Source organism: Plectrocnemia conspersa, unplaced genomic scaffold (genome assembly GCF_051122295.1).
Source record: "Plectrocnemia conspersa isolate PC_06_02 unplaced genomic scaffold, ASM5112229v1 ptg000003l, whole genome shotgun sequence".
Classification (NCBI taxonomy): domain Eukaryota; kingdom Metazoa; phylum Arthropoda; class Insecta; order Trichoptera; family Polycentropodidae; genus Plectrocnemia; species Plectrocnemia conspersa.
This window is the reverse complement of record NW_028277167.1, coordinates 15,441,984-15,461,073: the sequence shown is the minus strand read 5'-3', so window position 1 is coordinate 15,461,073 and position 19,090 is coordinate 15,441,984. Positions and strand designations below refer to the sequence as shown.

At 33.6% G+C, this 19,090-nt stretch overlaps 1 protein-coding gene across 37 annotated transcripts in view; it reads right to left on the bottom strand.

Annotated features, from left to right (window-relative positions):
* Positions 1-14,741, bottom strand: part of tou (bromodomain adjacent to zinc finger domain 2B toutatis) — a 104,976-nt gene extending 90,235 nt beyond the window's left edge. For all 37 annotated transcript variants that reach the window (XM_088182604.1, XM_088182607.1, XM_088182608.1 and 34 more), the window contains exon 1: positions 14,516-14,741. The gene's annotated coding sequence lies outside the window, so the exon portion shown is untranslated. The remainder of the gene's footprint in view (positions 1-14,515) is intronic.
* Between the last annotated feature and the right edge of the window lie 4,349 nt (positions 14,742-19,090).

Below are 19,090 nucleotides of genomic sequence, written 5' to 3'. Positions count from 1 at the left end.
GCATGCAGGATTAGAGTTTACGTTTAAGAATGAGAATAGGAAGGCGTTATTTGTTTTTTCATATCATGGGCCGCAATTAGTAAAGGCGTTTTACTAATTGCGGAACAAAAATTAAGTCCTCTCCCCAAATATATCAGCACATTGAATATCATGTGTACACATAAGTGTTTCGTCATTTCAACTACATACAAAAAAAAAACACTCTAAGCTGCGTATTTAATATAACATATTTATTTACTCCTTTAGCTAAAGATGTCACAAATATCATAATAACACATTACGTTCCGTTCACGCGTTTTCGCGTTACTACTCAATAAGTCCGTTCATGAGTTTTCAAGAGCTAAAAATAATGTAAAGCTTGTGAAAATATCGTGCAAATGTAAAATTTTAACTTTTATCAAAAGATAACTATAAATACATTTATAATTATTTTATAAAAAATGTCACCTTTTGACAAAACATACATTTAAAATCCCGCGTAACTAAAATAGTTTTAAAAAAATCGATATCCTCCTCTACATCAATCTTATGTCTCTAGTTATAAAACATGTTTCGGGACCTTTTATTACTTACATCCCTGTCTGTTTTACTAAGCACATTCATCAATTTCTATCTTATTTTATCATTATTATTTGGCTCTGAAATCGTCCCAACTAGGTAAAAATGTCAGTGACTTTTACCCTCATTTAAAACACAAATTTATTAACACAATTTATCATTTACTGATTTTTTTCGAGGCCTTATTTTATTACTTACATCCTTGTCGGGTTTACTACGCACATTCATCAATCTCTAGCTTATCCCTAATGTCTTGTGAAGTTTTGCCATTATTATTTGGCTCTGAAACCGTCTCAACTTGTTTAAAATAGGTCAGTGACTTTCAACCTTATTTAAAACACAATTTATCATTTACTGATTTTAAAAATTGCGAATACAAAAAAACAACCGTTAAAAATTGCATTCATATTTTTTTTATATTTTAATATAGAATTAAAGAAAAAAGCATTTCCATAAAAAATCGCAACGAGAAAGTTTTTAATGCTCTACTCATATACTTCAATAAAAGTAAACGTTGAAGACTAAATAGCTACACGGCGTATTTTTTGCTAATTGACGTTTCATGGCCACACAGAGTGAAAATATGCTATTATGGTTACACGAGTTATTGATGGCGAAAATTTAGTTAATATTTTTCATAAATTACTATTTATTTAGAAATGGCAGAGGTGAACTTAACTGCGCAGCGCAAAATTGTTGGATTTTAATAAAAATTGGAACGTTTAATTACTCACGCAATAGAAACAATTTTGTAATCAAAAGGTTAGGTGCGAGCGAGCGTTGGTGAGAACATTGAACATCCAAACAAATCTAATTAATCGTATATAGGACGCGAAGGTATTCATAATGACGAACGAAGCGGGAATAGCGAAAGAGCGGCCTCGGAGATCACGCTTTGCTTTTTGCCTTAACATCTAGCAATGTTGCGAGCACAATTAAACAAGTTGGCCATAATAACCATGTATTATTATACTGACCATCTGTCAAAATAAAACTGATCTTGCGATTAAAATACAGATAAAAGATTGCTGACCAATAAATTGTAATAAATACTGACTGAAAAAAATGATTCTGACCATCTGTCAAAATAATTCTCACCATTTAATATAAATTCTGACCATCTAATATTTATTCTGGCCGCTTATATACTGATTTTTTTAAATAAATTTTGACCACACGCCTTAAGAAAATTTCTTTACATACATATATCCTCTTAACAAGTGATGTGTAAAAGGCAATGGAAAACCTTTATACATAATTCGTTTTTCCTGAAAAGTAATTGGGAACTCATTGAGAATATATTTTTCTTAAAAGCTAATTTTATGAAAGTATATTTTTTATTTAATTGAAGATTTAAATTCATATTAATTGCCACTAAGCTAGTCATTCAAATTACACTTTCAGGATCACTCATATAAAAATTACACGAGCAACGCATGAACTTTGACCTTATATTTCGCACGCAAACCTCCAGTTTATTACCAGTGACTAATCCACGACAGTAATGAATCATCTCTGCTCTTTCGCGACATTTTTCTTATCCCATTTCACTGGAATTCCCATACATAGTAGCGACGGTCTCGAGACGAAATTTCAAACGAACGAACGGTGCTTTGTCCTATTACTTCACGTATATCATACACATTTGAGTGTGTGTTCTAGAAAATTCCGCAATTTGACCAAGCTCTTTGTTCGTCTTCCGTTTCATACATAGAGAGACACACTTATCGATCATGGAGACAAAGGTGGAGATATAAAGTATAAAACTATACGTATCACAAGCTCGAAAAATATAGTATCCATGTATGTGCGATATACATTTTAGATTACGTGTGTCGTATATATTACAAACCAGTCAAAATTATATAATCACAAGTACATCGGAACAACATGCAAGCGTAATAGAATAATTGTTCTGTTTGATGCTTACCCTAGTATATAATTGACTCATGAATATGTAAGAAATATACGAGTGAAAGTAAAATCATAAATAGAAACACACGCTCATAAACATAAACATACCTCATACCGAAACGTCCGACAAAGATAACGCAATGAAATAAATAATGGCTGATATTATGCAAGTGTGACAAATACATGTGTCATAAATAATTGTTAATTGTGATCTTGGGTCTTTATTTATAAATATTATGCAAAAAATCGATGGACAAGAACAATAGAACTGGGTCAAGAGCCTCGAAAAAAATTTTTGCATGCACTGCAGTGGTAAATATTGTGCAATTTAGACGACGCTCTGTATATCACATAATCGAATCAATTAGACTGTGCCACTTCCTCGATGATCAGCAAGGTTAGAAAGGCAAGAATGTGCGATATATGCAACTGTCTTTGGCGGGTCAAAGTAAAACTGGTCACACGTCACACAAGCTGGAATAATTCACGTTTAGAAACTCTAAACGAGAACATTCGGATACGTACATGATAGCAAATGGCATTAGTTAATCTTGGATTCTACAGCAGTGACCGATTTGAAGCCATTTACCATGGCACCAATGTCTCTTCAAAAATAGACAATAAAATCGATAAGCTGGCGGCAAGTGTTCTAGATAGAGTACATATTTAATTAACGTGAGATAAAAATTAATACGTCTAACGATCTGAAATTTAAAATTGTTTATTTATGGTGATTAGTATCGTAAATATTTATAGTAATATACACATACACTAGTATTTCTAAAAGAGAAATTGAAACATATGTTCATTTCCTAACCTCGGTTAACGAATAGGTGGGAGATCATTTAAACATAAATATTTTAAGAAAGTTAAAACATCGGTTTCCATAAAATCAGCTCAATAGTTTAACGGAGCATATTTAAGCTAATTGTAATATGAAGAAGAGTATGCCTTTTAACCTTTTGCTACTTTGCCTATAATTACCAAAACTGACGTCATCATTGAAGAAAGTATCAGATACATTTTTAATGGGCTATATGACATTTACTTCAAGGGTAAATAACATATTTAATACATCAATATTTAGATCTCGGCAACTAAAAGGTTAATTGTGTATGTAGAAAAATCCTTCACGTGGAAAAATGTCTTAATTTACAAACAACAAATATTTGCTAATACTTAAGAGGTAGAAATTTCCCTCGATAATATTTAGAGATACAGGTAAAACAACAGTGAGTTCCTCGAGGGAATTTGTTCGGAGCGTTTTCTTTCTTATATGTACTAATGATAAAAATACGATTATCTATAAGTGCAAACGCTAACGACACATACGTATATATTAAAAAATGCTTACGGTCTTAAACCAATCGCGAGTCAATTATATGTATGAAACGTAGTCTCCGAAGTGAACAACAGAGTAGTAGTATTTGATGAAAAACGAGCGTTAAATGCTTTGGTTTAATATTGCCGCCATAGAGTCTCTTAGCGTTAAAGAAAAAAAATAATCAAACTTATTTTAACATATTTATAAACTCATGCAAATAATTTAAATATAAGCACAACATTGTTTTAAAGGCAAAGGCGAACATTTATATGGCACACGATACGTTCGATATATTTATCATTACCATATTTTTAATATTGATCAATCAATCGGAGTAATGATAAATATATCGAACGTGTGCTTTAGAGCTAATAGTAGGAGGGCGTAAACCCAAATTTGCCATCTCTTTCTCAATTATAAATAATGATGAAATGGATAGCTCTCGAACTGACTGTGTTAACGCAAATGTAGTATAAATACTATTTCTTTAAGTTCCACAAAAAAAATATTTACGGGTGGCAATTATACATAGATTGGGCCGCTGCAGTGGTATTTGATTTAAAGTTTATTTAATATTTAGTTACATGTTATATGATAGAAAAGATCGGCGGACGAGACGCAAACGGTTGCCCTACATCGCCTAGTTTTTGGCCATTGAAAGTAAATCGGCCCTGACACCCTCATTTTCTTTCTTTCGATGCAAGAATATCGTTATTGAAATGTTTCATGAATTCTATAAATATATAAAAAAAGGCTTTATTTACTTGTCCCAACACGGATTTTAGATATTGAGTTTTATGCAAGACAAAATCTGATTTTTTTATATATTTATTTATATACGCATTTGAGCGAAGAATGACTGTATTTTTAATTAACATCAAGTTATAAATAGAGGAGTCTCCTATGTTCGTGGAGGGGATATTATCATATAATATTCTGTACTATACGGTCCCTCAGGACACTGTTAATATCGATCTTTATTCGTAGTGATAACAATTATTTTAATTCATATCAATAATACACGGGAGTTAATTAGATTACTTAGCATCAAGATTCAGCAACGACACAGAATAACAACATAAAATTGGTATTTTACCTTTATCCGAAAACACATATCCTATCAAGAATTACAGTGTAGAATGCAACAACTGGAAACATTTACATTTAATGCCTAGCTAGGACTTGACACACCAATCCTCCGTAAATGGGAAAAGATTGTTCTTATACGTTTGTTGTATATATGCAATTCAATATAATGTATGACTTATAAGAATTTGAAGCTGTTCCACGAAAACGACACTCGAGCGTTCGCATTAAGGGGCCCGACGAGCTGACGAAGCAGGTGATAGATAACACAGGTAAATTCAGCTCGATGTTCATAAAATCGCAATTGGACTAGAATTAATTGGAATTATATAAATGAAAGCAAAGCAAACCTTTGAAGCAGGAAAACGCTGGACTAGGTAATTTTCGCGGAACAAAGCTCCAACAGTTACACATGGCAAATATATCTGACGTTATTGCACACACAGACACACACATAGAGCACGAGGAAAAAGTGACGCTTCCAAAGCGATGTCTGATTTGCTAAAATGTGACGCCAACGCGCAGATAATGCATATATATTTTCGAATACAATATTCCGCTTTTGCTCGGAATAACGCCAGAGAGCGTATCTTCCATTTTATGGCATGCTTCTATACACAAGATTGGATTGAGAACATCGGCTTGTGATATTCGACAGAACCGGTTGTCCGACTGCATTTAGTGCATTTTGAATTATAATTTTCACGAGAACACACACACACGAGTGAAGTTCTTTTATGGACGTTTCGGCTTTGTTTTAATTGAACATCGCAAGGTTTGGCATCTACTACGTCATGCTTATTTATATAAATAATTAGAAAAGCAAGATTGGGAGACACCTGATCAATAGTGTTCAATATGTAAATGGACGATAAACATTGCGTGATGGTTGGTCAGCTACGAGGCGAACAGTGCGGCAATTATATAATTAAAAACAGTGTGAGCCAGATATGAGTAATAATGCGACGGATAGAACTAAGCGTCGAATTTTATTCGGAACGAATTACGTCATGCAAAATTTACAAAAAAATATCGAACTGCTTGATATTATATATACTGGTAATACCACTACATACTTTGATTTGTACTAATGAATCACATATCGAGTCATAATATACATATATATGTATATGTTACAGGCAAAGTGTGAATTTAGAAATGCATACATTAACAAGTCAATGTATGCACTGTCAAATCATTTCAGTTACAGTACTCACAAAATAATTTATGAACAATGTAACTAGTAATTGTATGCTCTCACTGTTCGGTGTTTGGCAAAATATCCAAAATAAAATAATTTATATATTAAATATGTATTTTGAATCATTTATGTAAAGTAAACCTTGTTGCCAATTAATATAATCCGCATTTTAAGTAGATTCGTTGCAGCGAGTTATTCATGTGGTGTTCACTGTTCTGACAAACTCTCGCTTGCACCTACCTAACCTGTCCACCACGGCATTTCATTTTTTTCTGTGTGGGGGGGGGGGCAAAATCTAGTCAGTAGTTGTGTTTTTAATATTTCCATTTCATTAAGTTTCATAGTATTTCAGCAAATGACTGTTTAGAACCTACGACAAAAGCAATAAAAATCAGCAGTGGAAATGCTCGGTTATCTAGCATTCATATTAAGACATTTTCTAACAATATAGTAAGTGAGAATCGAATGAAGCATATCTAAACCGAATTTCTACCAATAAGAGGGCGCAAAGTATCCCTTCTCGAAAGTCAAAAATCTTCACCAAAAGCAATACAATCGTGCAGTCGACACCGCAGTGGAAACGCTCGGTTATCTAGCGTTCATATTAAGACTTTTTGAAACAATATTACTTACAATAAGTGAGAATCCAATGAAGCACATCTAAATCAAATTTTGACCAATAGGAGCGCAAAAAACAATTATCCCTTCTCAGAAGTCAAAAATTCACGTCAAAAGCAATAAAATCGTGTCGGCGCCGTCGCAGTGGAAACGCTCCGAGCGTTTCCACTGCGACGGCGCCGACACAATATTATTGCTTTTGACATGAATTTTTGACTTCTGAGAAGTGATAATTGTTTTTGCGCCCTTCTATTGACCAAAATTCGGTTTGATTATAATTTGACCAATAATCTCATATCAGAAGTCGTATTACTATCGTTAAGCATAGCTATCATATTTTTAAAACATAGTGTATTATCGAAGTGCTATGAGACAATATGCGAAATGCGATGTCTTCTTCTTGAGAGATGAATTGGCTTAGTTTATATTTTGGACTAACCTAATAAAAGTTCTAAGACTATAATTAGTTTTAGAACTTTCATTTAGAAAGTTGGGTTTGGTTAATTCGCGTAGGTTTGGTTTGTAAGTGCAAAAAAACTATGGAGCAATATGAAAGATGCTGTAATTAGTTTTATATTTCCATTAGTTTAGATTTAGATTTGAACAGAAAATGGACGTTTCTCAACTGTCAAATTGAGTTTCATAGACATTATAGAGCAGCATATAATTTCATTAGCGCCTATAAGTTAAATTATATTTTCGCTAATCGAAATATATATTTACTAGTGAAAATATATTTGGTCTTCACTAGTGAAAATATAACTATTGAAAAATACACATTCACCGCATGAAAATAAATATGTAAATGTATATATGTGTGTGTGGAGAAGTTGAAAATCTTATAATTTTACTATTACCTGCCAGATAAATTATATTTTCACTAAAAATGTATTCTGATATGATTTCACGGAAATAACACATTTAAAAAAATATTTTTAGGTTAGCTTTTTTTAGAATTTCTTTGAGGGATAACAGAGAATTTCTGGTTTAAAATCAAGGGTGTCATTTTCAAAAAATGACCACTGGTTTAGAATCAGTTTCGATTTCATTAAATTTCATAGTATTTTTATAGCCAAATTCAATTGGGGGGGGGGGGGGGGGAGGCGAAGTACGAGATAAGCCTCAAGTGACTCTTATGTAGCATTGTAAGCTTTAACTAAAACTTGTACTTGATACGTAATTTGTCTATATAGGTATTGTTTATTTTATTAAAATTTAACACTTTAACTGTAACATATACTCAAATAACATAATTTACATAACATGATGACATAAAAAATGTGTTTACTGGTATATCAAACGCTACACGTGAACAAATATAATACGGGCGTGGCGGCAATAAACACAAAGACATCAAAGCAATGATCCAACTAGCTTTAAATTACGCAGAAATGCTTATTTATAAGTCGCATATGTCAGCAACTCTTAGTGAACGGAAATATTGAATTAAATTAGAAATTATATCATTAAATTTCATCGTTGACAGACAATCGCAATTTAATTGAACAACAATGAGACTGTGTATTAATGAAAGGTAAACATTTGTGTATCATATAAATTTTTATTACTTATACCAAATCGGCATTTAATGATTCTAAAGTAATCGTTTATACTGTAATCCACTAAAAAATAGTGAATGGAACACTAGCGTTATTAAATTAATTTTACAGAGCAACTTGTTTTAAACAATATTATATAAATAGGTTTTGAATAACTATGTATTTAATGTTTTTAAAACTGAAAATGCCAGTTGCAGCACGTTCATTTTACACAATTGTCAAGATAATGGACGAATATTTAAATTCCCTGAAAGTAATTCTAAAAGTTGGAAGCTCTATAATGCTGTTGAGGAATTTGGATCTATTAAAACTGTGTAATTAAGTGTAGTTGGCTGTGAAGGAAACTTGTTAATACAAGAATTCGCTAGACAATATTCGTTACAAAGATTTGAGTAATTTGTGGAATTTTGTTTGTTGGTTATTATATTTTATGGTCATGATTTTATAAACACAATAAGAAAAATAAAAATAAAACTCCAATATCGTATATAACACTACGTTAACCACGAGTAGCCTATTATAGGGTATTTTTTTATAGTACTTGAAAGTGTATAACGTCATTAGTTGCTACGCAATTTAACAAAATAGCACTTTGTATATTTTGGAAAAAAATACAATTTTTAAAATTGAACGGCTAGGAACGGTGTAGAAAGGTGATGCGTGTATGCAAATATCAGATAAGGTCTATAAAATCAACAATGTGATTTATTTTATCTACGCTATTTTTCATCAATTATTGCAGTAGATATTCGTTCAACCGCAATTTGAAGTGTGATCATTGATGTCGATGAGTCATATTGCATCATGAACTTTAAACTGTATTGATGATCGTAAAAAGCGTAGGCGTCATGTCAAATAGAATCAGCCAATATATTCCATAATTTAGTTAAAAACGTTGATTAAAAAAATACAATAAAATAAAGTATGAAACGTTGAATAAATATTGTTGAATGAGGCTATTTATAAATATAAATATGATTTTTAGACATTAAGACTAAACACAAAAAGTATAAGAGAACAAAAGTTATCAATTGAAACTCAATTACGCACTTACTATGTACGTAATAAATTCCTCACTTGAAAAACAAAATTGCCTTTTGATAGCTCAGGGAAAGAAGCCCTTTTCGATAGAAGAATATTTAATTAAGCTCAATCTTGCAATTATCAGTAAATAGACGATGTACGTTTACCGTTTTGGAATTACGTTTATTTATGAACAAGCTTTCTCATAGATAAAATAAAAAAGAAACTCGATTTCTGTTTCTACTACCTATAACTTTAATCTAATATAATACATTAAACATTAGAAAAGTGGCAGTTGGTTTAAAAATAGTACGCTTATGTAGTAAATTGCGGAATCAAGTGTTCGTTATTCAGGTAAACAACGCGGCTTTTACCTCTCAGGAATTAGCGTTTAATACACTACACTTAATGTGAAGATGTGGGGGTCGTATACGAGGGGAGATTGAAAACTTCGTCGCCTGACACAGAGAGAGCAACACTAGACGAACAATTATTTTTGTGAGGTTATGAAAACTGTTATTAATGCCTTTGCATATCCGTTAAACCGTTAATTTGGGACTTTTATCAAATACCCGCACAAGGTGTTTAAATTTAAAGCAAATTGAAAGAAACTAGAAACATATTGTTTTTGTTAATAAGTAAAATCAAGAATGCTCCTTTTACAGGAGTCGTTTAGCTTCTAACCAAGCTTAGTCACAAAGATATTTTTAGTGATAGTTGCTTGAAGCTGGAACAATTAATCTTATTTGGCTTTCCATCTTTATATTCTATACATTAACTATATGTCAATTGCTATCGAATGTTTTTAAGTCGAACATCATTATAAATCAACTTCAGGGGGCACTACTCAAATTAGCGACGTACTATATAGCCAATGGAAGATAAAAATAAAGAGGTCAAAACTGAAGCGATAATTTTGACAAAAATGAACGTGAAAGATTCACTAGTAAAATGAAGTAAAAAATATATATACCTATGCCTACTTTTAGAGCGTAGATTATACTTTTAATTTATTTAAAAGCACTAGCTAGGAAGCAAGTTAAGTAATAAAGACAAATTAACTTTATTGACCGTTTGTCACTTATGTAGCATCGGTCTGACGGTCAATTTAAAATAGTACAAGTTGTGCGGAATAAGTGTATTGAAAATGCACTAAACGCGCATCCCAGAGCAAGTATTATTCGAGCAGTAAAATAACTATTATAAAAGTGTTTTTCATAGGCAAACCACTTTCATGTATGTACAAAGCATAAAAAACTAAGAAAGCCAACTCTCCCTGGGGAAGAAAGGTAATTAATTACATTATCAAATGCCATACAAATATAAGCATAAGCTTTACAAGCACATTTTAAGGAATGACATATCCAATAAAATCGACCATCAAAGTATGAGCGATAAATGTAACGCATGAATGTCCCCGAGAGATCGCTTTCGCATAGTCGAGGCAAACGTGCACAACATTCGGTACACAAAACTATAAGCTAATAATTTAGCATTAAAAAGACTTTGATCTCTAATGCTGGTGTAAATCTATCATAGTTATATTGACTTAGTAAGTTTGAAACAATCAAAATATTGGCAATCGGAGATTTTTGACAACTTTTCATCCACCTAAATACCCTGTAAGTTGTCGAAATGCTTAAAGCAGTGATTATTTTTGGCGAGATGTCTGGCGAGTATGGTGGATGAGGCAATATTTCATAGCCCAACTCCTTCAAATTTTGAAGTGTCAATCGTGCGATATGTGGTCGATTATTGTCGAGCAAGAAAATTGAACCTTTTCAATTCACCTGTGCGGAGAGCGACTTCGCATTTCTTGATTATGTTATTCGATTTCTTAACAATAGTTCTTAAATGTAATGGTTTCGCCAGGATTTAAAAATGAAGTGTATTACAAGATGTCCAATACTCAAAGTTTATTCAATATATACATATGTATTTTTATTTATAATTTAATTTAATATTTTTTTCATTCATATCTTAAGTGAACATTTAAACGGTTCTTCCTAATCCACATCCTTCTTTGTAAATGCACATTTATTTTACTCTCACTATCACCAAAGCAATATGTTCCAAGGCCTCTGAGCTTCATAGGTGTTATCTTAACGAAAAATACTCGCCTACAACCAGCGTTTTTTTTTAATTTTACAACCTTTTTGTGAAAGGACGCTTTCTCATGAAACAAACATTACAGTCAAAATTAACCTCTCATTGATAATACATAAATGTACGAATATATTCTCTATCTCTCAAATGTGTAATTTTTTAAAGTTCATGACAAAAAAAAAATATTTTACTAGATCCAGTGAGGTATTGGTTGTTAAATTAACGATAAAATACAATTCAAACAAAAGCGCGAAAAGGGAGCACAAAGGGGTGGTTAAGTTATGCACCTGTCGATTTTTTAGGGAGAGGGTCCGAACCAAGGACTCTGGGTTATACTGAGCGCAGACCACAAAACAGTCACCATGAATTTGTTTTGGTGTACATTAGGTTTCGCGAAATACTTGAGGGTTTTCCCATTCTACTTTTCGTCGCACGTTGCAATTAATGATTTATGTTCCGAGTCTTACATATTTGGATGTATTTGCTCTTACCATTCCACTAGTAGGGCACAGAACTTTAACTAAATTACCGACAGATAAGATTGTTTTTGAACTTCAGCAACATCATTTTAAAGTTGCATTAAAATGCATAATAAAATGAAATCTTGAAGAAATAATATATATTTATATATAATTTTAAATTTTACCAAATATTTGATACGGTTTTTGTACAAACATTGCAATGATAAAATAAACTAATAAGAGATTTGCAATTAGTTAATGAATAACAATGGATAAATTATTTAATTTTAGTGTCATTTATTAACCGACTTCTTAGCGAATTTTATGGGAAATAAAAACGGAGGGTATTTATATTTCCTCATGTACAGGTATGAGAAACCTTTTATTAAAAGTGAGTGGATTACATTATTTGGCAAAATTTTGTAGTAACTTATTTTTATTTCTGTTATAATTTACGTTTTTATATATTATTATTTGGCCGTATTGTTTTGGTTAGAATTATTTTGACAGATTTTCAGAATATTTTTTTACAGTTAGTTACGTGATAGCAATAGTGTTGTTATTGCTATCACGTTGACAATTGGTACAATTGGTCCACCTGTCATTTGCATGTCGGCAGTTCATTATCATTATCAACGTGTTTTAGGGCCAACTTGTTTGGTTAGGCTCGAAACATGGTAAAATCTCAACACAACAAGCCAAGCCGCTTTGTCGTTATTCCCGCTTCGTTCGTCGCTCTAAGTATCTTCGCGTCCCACATACAATTAAATACATGGTGGTCCGATTATACGGCTCTCAATAATCACGCGTGTTCATAGTGTAACATTCGACACTTTGATCAGAACTTTGAGTTTGCAACAATGCATTTATGAATAGTAGAGTTCAATTAGGAACTAAAAATTGTTCAAATGTTCTACAGAAATAACAATTCTGTACGAACTGTGTATCGATATCTACGGGATGATTATGTATGATAAAAGAATGTAGGTCAAAGTATATTCAAACAGAATTTTGCTCAATAGGAGTGCGCAAAAACAATTATCACTTCTCAGAAGTCAAAAATCCACGTCAAAAGCAATAAAATCGTGTCGAAGCCGTCGCAATGGGAACGCTCGGTAGCGAGCGTTCCCACTGCGACAGAAGGGATAATTGTTTTTGGCGCTCTCCTATTGGTCAAAATTCGGTTTAGATGTTTTATTCGATTATCACTTATTTAGGCCATAATATTGTTATAACAAATCTTAATATGAACGGTAGATAACTTAGCGCTACCACTGCGACAGCGACGGCACGATTTTATTGTTTTTTACGTGGATTTTTGACTTCTGAGATGGGATAATTGTTATTAATCAATCAAACAGGGATCCCCTTCAAATTTGTCATATTGATATACTATGAATCAGAATGAAATCGAAATATTAAAAACATTACTGACTAACCTAATTTTGCCTCCCCCCCCCCTCTTGGAAAAAGTTGGAACGACGTCTCTGCATTTGAAAGTTTGAGAACGCGTAATTATTACTTGATGATCATTTATTTTTCCAAAAAATATATTTTACTAGTTAGTTAGGATTAACATAAACAATACACAAATACACGCAAGGGAGAAGTTGTAACATATAAAGAAACGAGCAATAGTATTGTAGTATTTGCATGGAAGGATAAAAATCGTCACGATGTGGACTAGGCGTGGCTTATCAAATAATTACTATTCCCATATTGTAAATGCATATATTATATATATTTAAAAATAACGGTGAAAAAAAACAAAGGAAATGTTTGAAAACGTAATTCAAAACCATATATTCATATCGAAGATGCTTCGAGAAATATTTTCAAAAGTTTTTGTCAGGTAAAGGTTAAGAGGTCCAGGACTATTAGTAATTCAAAGAAGTACGGCCACGACCTTCTTCCAGAGCATTTTTTCGAACTACCATTGCACTGTACATTATTTAACGATAACCACACCTAAGGCATTGTGTATTTGCGAGCACTTTTTGTTACTTGTTTTGAGCTCATACTAATACATACTTTTCTATATTCAATAGCCCAATTATAAGCAAAATGAACAATAAAATAAAATTAGAAGTAGAAACAAGTAGAATGATGGAGAATGCATCAGCAAACGAAATACAAATTGTGTTTACGTTGTTATCCGTGTTTATGGTTTGTGTTTATCTGTTGACATTTAAAGCGAATTCGCAATGTTTACGAATCGGCCGTGACACTGCAGGCGAAAATTAGTAGAGGCGGAAGCGTCGCTGTCGAGGCAGAGGCATAGGCAGAGGCAGAGGCGCCGTACCTTTTTGGCGCGCGGTTAAAAGTGAAAGCCGCCCGGCGAACGGCGAACGGTACTCTGCCATAAAACAAAGGCGGCGCGGCCGGTCATCCGCGGGGCCGTCCATTGCGCAAGTGTCTCGTCGGGGTGACACGAACAAAGAAAACGCGTCCACCGCCACCGTCGCTATTGATTTCCAGCCTAATCTAAATATAGGCGATCCGCGCGTCTCCCGTGCGCCGGCCGAAAAAAAGCACACACAAGCGCGCGACGCATCTATACGTATAACATGTACGTACATGACATAATAGTACGGGGGCGACCTAGACCCCGGCTCGGTTCGTCGACCGGTTCGGGGTTGGAGTCGATCGCCGGCTATTTATTTACCTGGCGCAGCATCTCCCGGCGAACAGCTGACTGCGGCGATCGATCGATCGGCTCGTCCGGCGCGAAGGATCGGTCGAAGGATCGATCCGTTCGGCGGATCTTACGCGCGAACTCCGCGCGGCGAATCGATGCGCGATTGATCGGTTGCCGTGCAACGTCCGTCGGCGATAACGCGGGAGCCGCTCGCTACGGCAGACCCGGGACGGCCGGCCCGGCGAGTGTCACTGGAGCCGAGAGACGAGCGACGAGCGCGCGGAGGCAGCCGGAGATGCGAGGCGCCCGATACACGTACGGCATTGTGCGCCGATTTTTTTATTTTTATTATTTTTAGATCATCACTCCGTTTTATTACATATTATATTTACCGATTTTTATATTATAATATTACTTTTAATACATAATTTAGAAACCTGTTAGTTAGCACGGCGCCACTTCTGTGCGCAGCAAATCAACATTCGCGCGTTTATCAATTTATTATTTGGAATGGAAATGTATATGAAAATAACCAATACATAGTATTATTATAATAAGTAAAAAAATAATAATATAAAAATAATAAATGTGCAATACCGGCGTATTAAGGAGTCGGATGGCGACAGCCATAGGCGAGTTGGCAAGTACAGATGTCCTAGCACTAGGGGCGCTAGTCCACGACATCCTGAAAAAGTGTATTATATATATCTATAATATTTTTTTTGTTGAATACACGTAAGATATCCTTTATGAGATGAAGTAAGTAATTATTTTTAATACCTTATATATACGAGACTATTCACCGCTATTTTTATTTGTGAGATTGGAAAAATCAATTTAAACCTAATCTGTGATGATCATCGATCGGAATTATATTAATATAATAAGCACTAATTTCAATTTTTCCCAGACAGTTTAGAAATTGAAAAACACCGTTTAAACTCAGGCCTTTCAAATCAATAGTCAGCGACTTCTACCATTAGCCTACGAAATTTATTTAATATATAAAAGTTTATTTATTGTCTAAATAAAGCAAAATCTTTTGAAAAATACACGATTTCCACGCTATTCGCTATATTTTATAGAAATAATATTTTAGATTTTTCAAACGAAACATTTTTAATAAAACGAGATTGAGGCAATTGCATTTTTGATGAGTAACTATATTGATTTTTTAATTTTCTAATAAACTCTAATTAGTTTTAGAACTTGCATTAGGTTAAGTTGCGGTTTGAACAGCAAATGGACGTTTCGCAACTATCAATTTGCGTTTCATAGATATTTTAGAGCAATATATATTTTCATTGCGTTTTATAGATATTTTAGAGCAATATATACACATTCGCTGTAAAATTTATTTTACAGTGAATGTTAAAATCATATAATTTTACTAGCACTTGTCAGCTATTTTTTTCAAGTAAAAATATATATTTACTTGTGAAAATGAATTCCAATATGATTTTACTGAAATGACAAATCGAAAAAAAAATTTTAGGTTTAGATTTAAGACTGTCTTTTTTAGATTTTCTTTGAGAGATAACCCGAGAATTTCTGGTGTGTGCACTGTTAAGTACGGTGTACATTGTTCTAAAGATTTTGCGCTGGGGTCGAAATTAGGGTTCTCTAATATTCGAATTATTTGACCGATTTTAAAATATATGTATACTATATAACTATATGAACATTCGAATAATTGATCGAATGTTCGTAAAATATTCGTTTTAACTACCTTGAATAAAATTTGAAAAATCTTAGAATGCAACAATTTTTCTACTTTAACAAAACAATAAGTCGCTTTTTCTTTTAATATACCCGAAAGACTAGTGCCGCTCCGAAATTCATGTTCTTTATTTTGTTTCGAAATGCGAGTCAATAAGATGTTTCTTCTCAATAAAAAAATGCTTTTACGCCTTAAAAAACATCTGTGAATAGATTGCTAATTGGCGGTATCTACTATGAACAAAATTCGCAGAATTCGTTCGGTGAAAGAAAGAAAATATTAGAAAGGCTTACCCTTAATAATCGTTCAACGCTTATCTCAAAAACAGGTATGCGTCAAGCAAATTTTACGTTTTTGTATTTGTTGTTTCAAGACGCAAAAATGTTATCTCATTTAATTCAATAATTCGATCGCGATTAATTTATTTATAGCTATTTAATTTATATGCAAATCCGTACAAAACAAACGCCGATACGGAGCCGATCTTTATGCATCAATAGCGAATTCGTTCCAAACATTATTAGCTATTGTATAAACAATAAACTAGATAAAATGATGTATTTAAAATGCTTCATAAATTTTGTTGAATTTATTTAATCGCAACTGAACTTTTTAAGTTTAGATAAAAGGAGGGGTGGGGGTCAGCGACATCATTTCAACTTTTTCCAAGGAGTTGTTGTGGATGTTTTATTATTATTTTCATTTTAAAAAATCATTAAATTACATGCATTTTTCTGGCCAAATTTTAGGGGGAGGGGCAAACGCCCCCACATGCTCCTTTTTCAAATGATGTCCCTGCTTATTTAGAAGTTTAGAGAATTTTTAAATTCTATTGTTAATTAAAGAAAGCTTCATTGGGAGACTTCCTATATGTTATTTTTGATTTACCTTGTCCAAGATCCATGTTACTGGAAGAAAGAAGATACAAAACATCCAAGATGTTAGCACTCATCATCGTTGTGTTGGAAATAAGGGTGCGTGTACGCATGCATACATACATAGTTTTCCGCGAATTTGTTTACACCGATAGGAGAACGTTACAAATACTAAGTCAGGACTTTTTTAATAGTAGGGTGACCATACGTTGGAAATTTAATTAAAAATTATAATGTGTTATATTTTTATTATAAATTATTGTCATGTTGTGGTATTTTGTAATCAATAAAACAATTCCTGTAATATTCTATTGTTTTTTTTAAATATTATATTGAACAGATCTTCAACCTGGAGAGTGATACCAAAACTGCTCTCATGTTTTTGAGTTAAAAATGTATATAAATAAATAAAATAAGTAAGAAAGTGATATTTTACATTATCTTCAACAAATTAAATTAAAATATGAAAAATTAATTGAGCGTTAAATTTTACATGGTTACCCTAGTATATTATCTCACCAATACTGTAGCAATGAGCGTTCATATCTTGGATGGACTATACGTACATATATTATAAGAATTGCTTATTGCCTAAGTAGGCAATAATGTTTTCAATTTAGACAATGTATCAGCGGTGCTTGCTAAAGTTTGGATGCAAGACCGTTCCGCGTTTTTTGCTTCTTTGAGATTATTGTAAGATGATTGACTTTTTAATATTCAACGGCAGTGCAATTAAGTTTGGCGGCGAACTGCGAAGTGGGAAAATATTTGAATACGGGCCACAAAGCAAATAGTTGGCCGGACCCAACTTGACAATTAAAAAAAATGACATCCGAAAAAAAATAGCAAGCTAACTGGTCCTATTGGTGTTGATTCTGTTTAGTAACTTAAAAAAATTCATTCGTGATTATTAATAAAGGGTTACACAAAAAAATGCGTTATGAATTGATCGACTGGTAGTGAGGTTCGTTGCAATAGACGTACTACCGCACAATTTGGCTTTCGATACCGAGCGTGTACGCCGGCCTCGCGGACGAAACAGTGAACAGTTGTGCGCGCAAACAAAAAAGCAATATATGCGATCTGTGGTCGCGAAGGAGACAGACGCCCCCCGCTCTGCGCCGCTCGTCACTCCGACACGTATCGCCCGCCGTGTGTATATGTACCCCGGCGATGAAACGATCGGCCCGTATCACACGCTCACGCACTGCCGCATTTTTATTCGGCCGATGCGACGCGAGCGCCCGCTGCCTTCGGACGGAGCGTCCGTTGCCTCCGTACGAAACGCTGCATATAATTCGCGAACGGCCAATAATGATCGTTGATCGATCACTGATTATGATTATAAAGGACGAATGCGACGTTGCTGTCAGCCTGTCGACGGGGAGGAATCCGACGCGGCGTAATAGGGGCCGAGACCCCGCGCCCCCCTTTGACGGCCGGACGGGACGATTCGAATTCGGAAAACGGCCAGTCGATATTCGCCCTCGTTCGCCTGTTCCCCACCCATTTTTTAGATTCACCCGTTCTGGCGACAATTAGCGTCGATTTATTTGCCGGCTCGTTCTAACTAGGCATCCCCTCGTATGCTGAGTCATTTGGGCGATACGTCGACTAAGCGCAGCCATATCAAACTCATTGCACATTGAACCTTCAAAACAAAACAAAAAGGCAATCATATCAAAATATTGAATGAAGCGTTGTAATATGTGGGCCAACCTACAATGCACTGTCTGTCAGTCAAGATGTTAAATGGTGGGTGTACGGAAGATCACGTGTTCTATGTTGAGTTTGTCTTTAGCCTTTTACGATCAAATTTAACTATTTTCCTCTGTTCTACATTCTAAAATCGGAAAAGTTAAAATATTTTCATTTTTTACTACTTTTTGTTAAAATGCTAAACATAGTAAATATTTATATTATATAATATTTATATACAAAATAAAATATTGAATTGCGAGAAAAATAATTTATAATAATATTTTTTTTTCTTTACGTTAATATTAT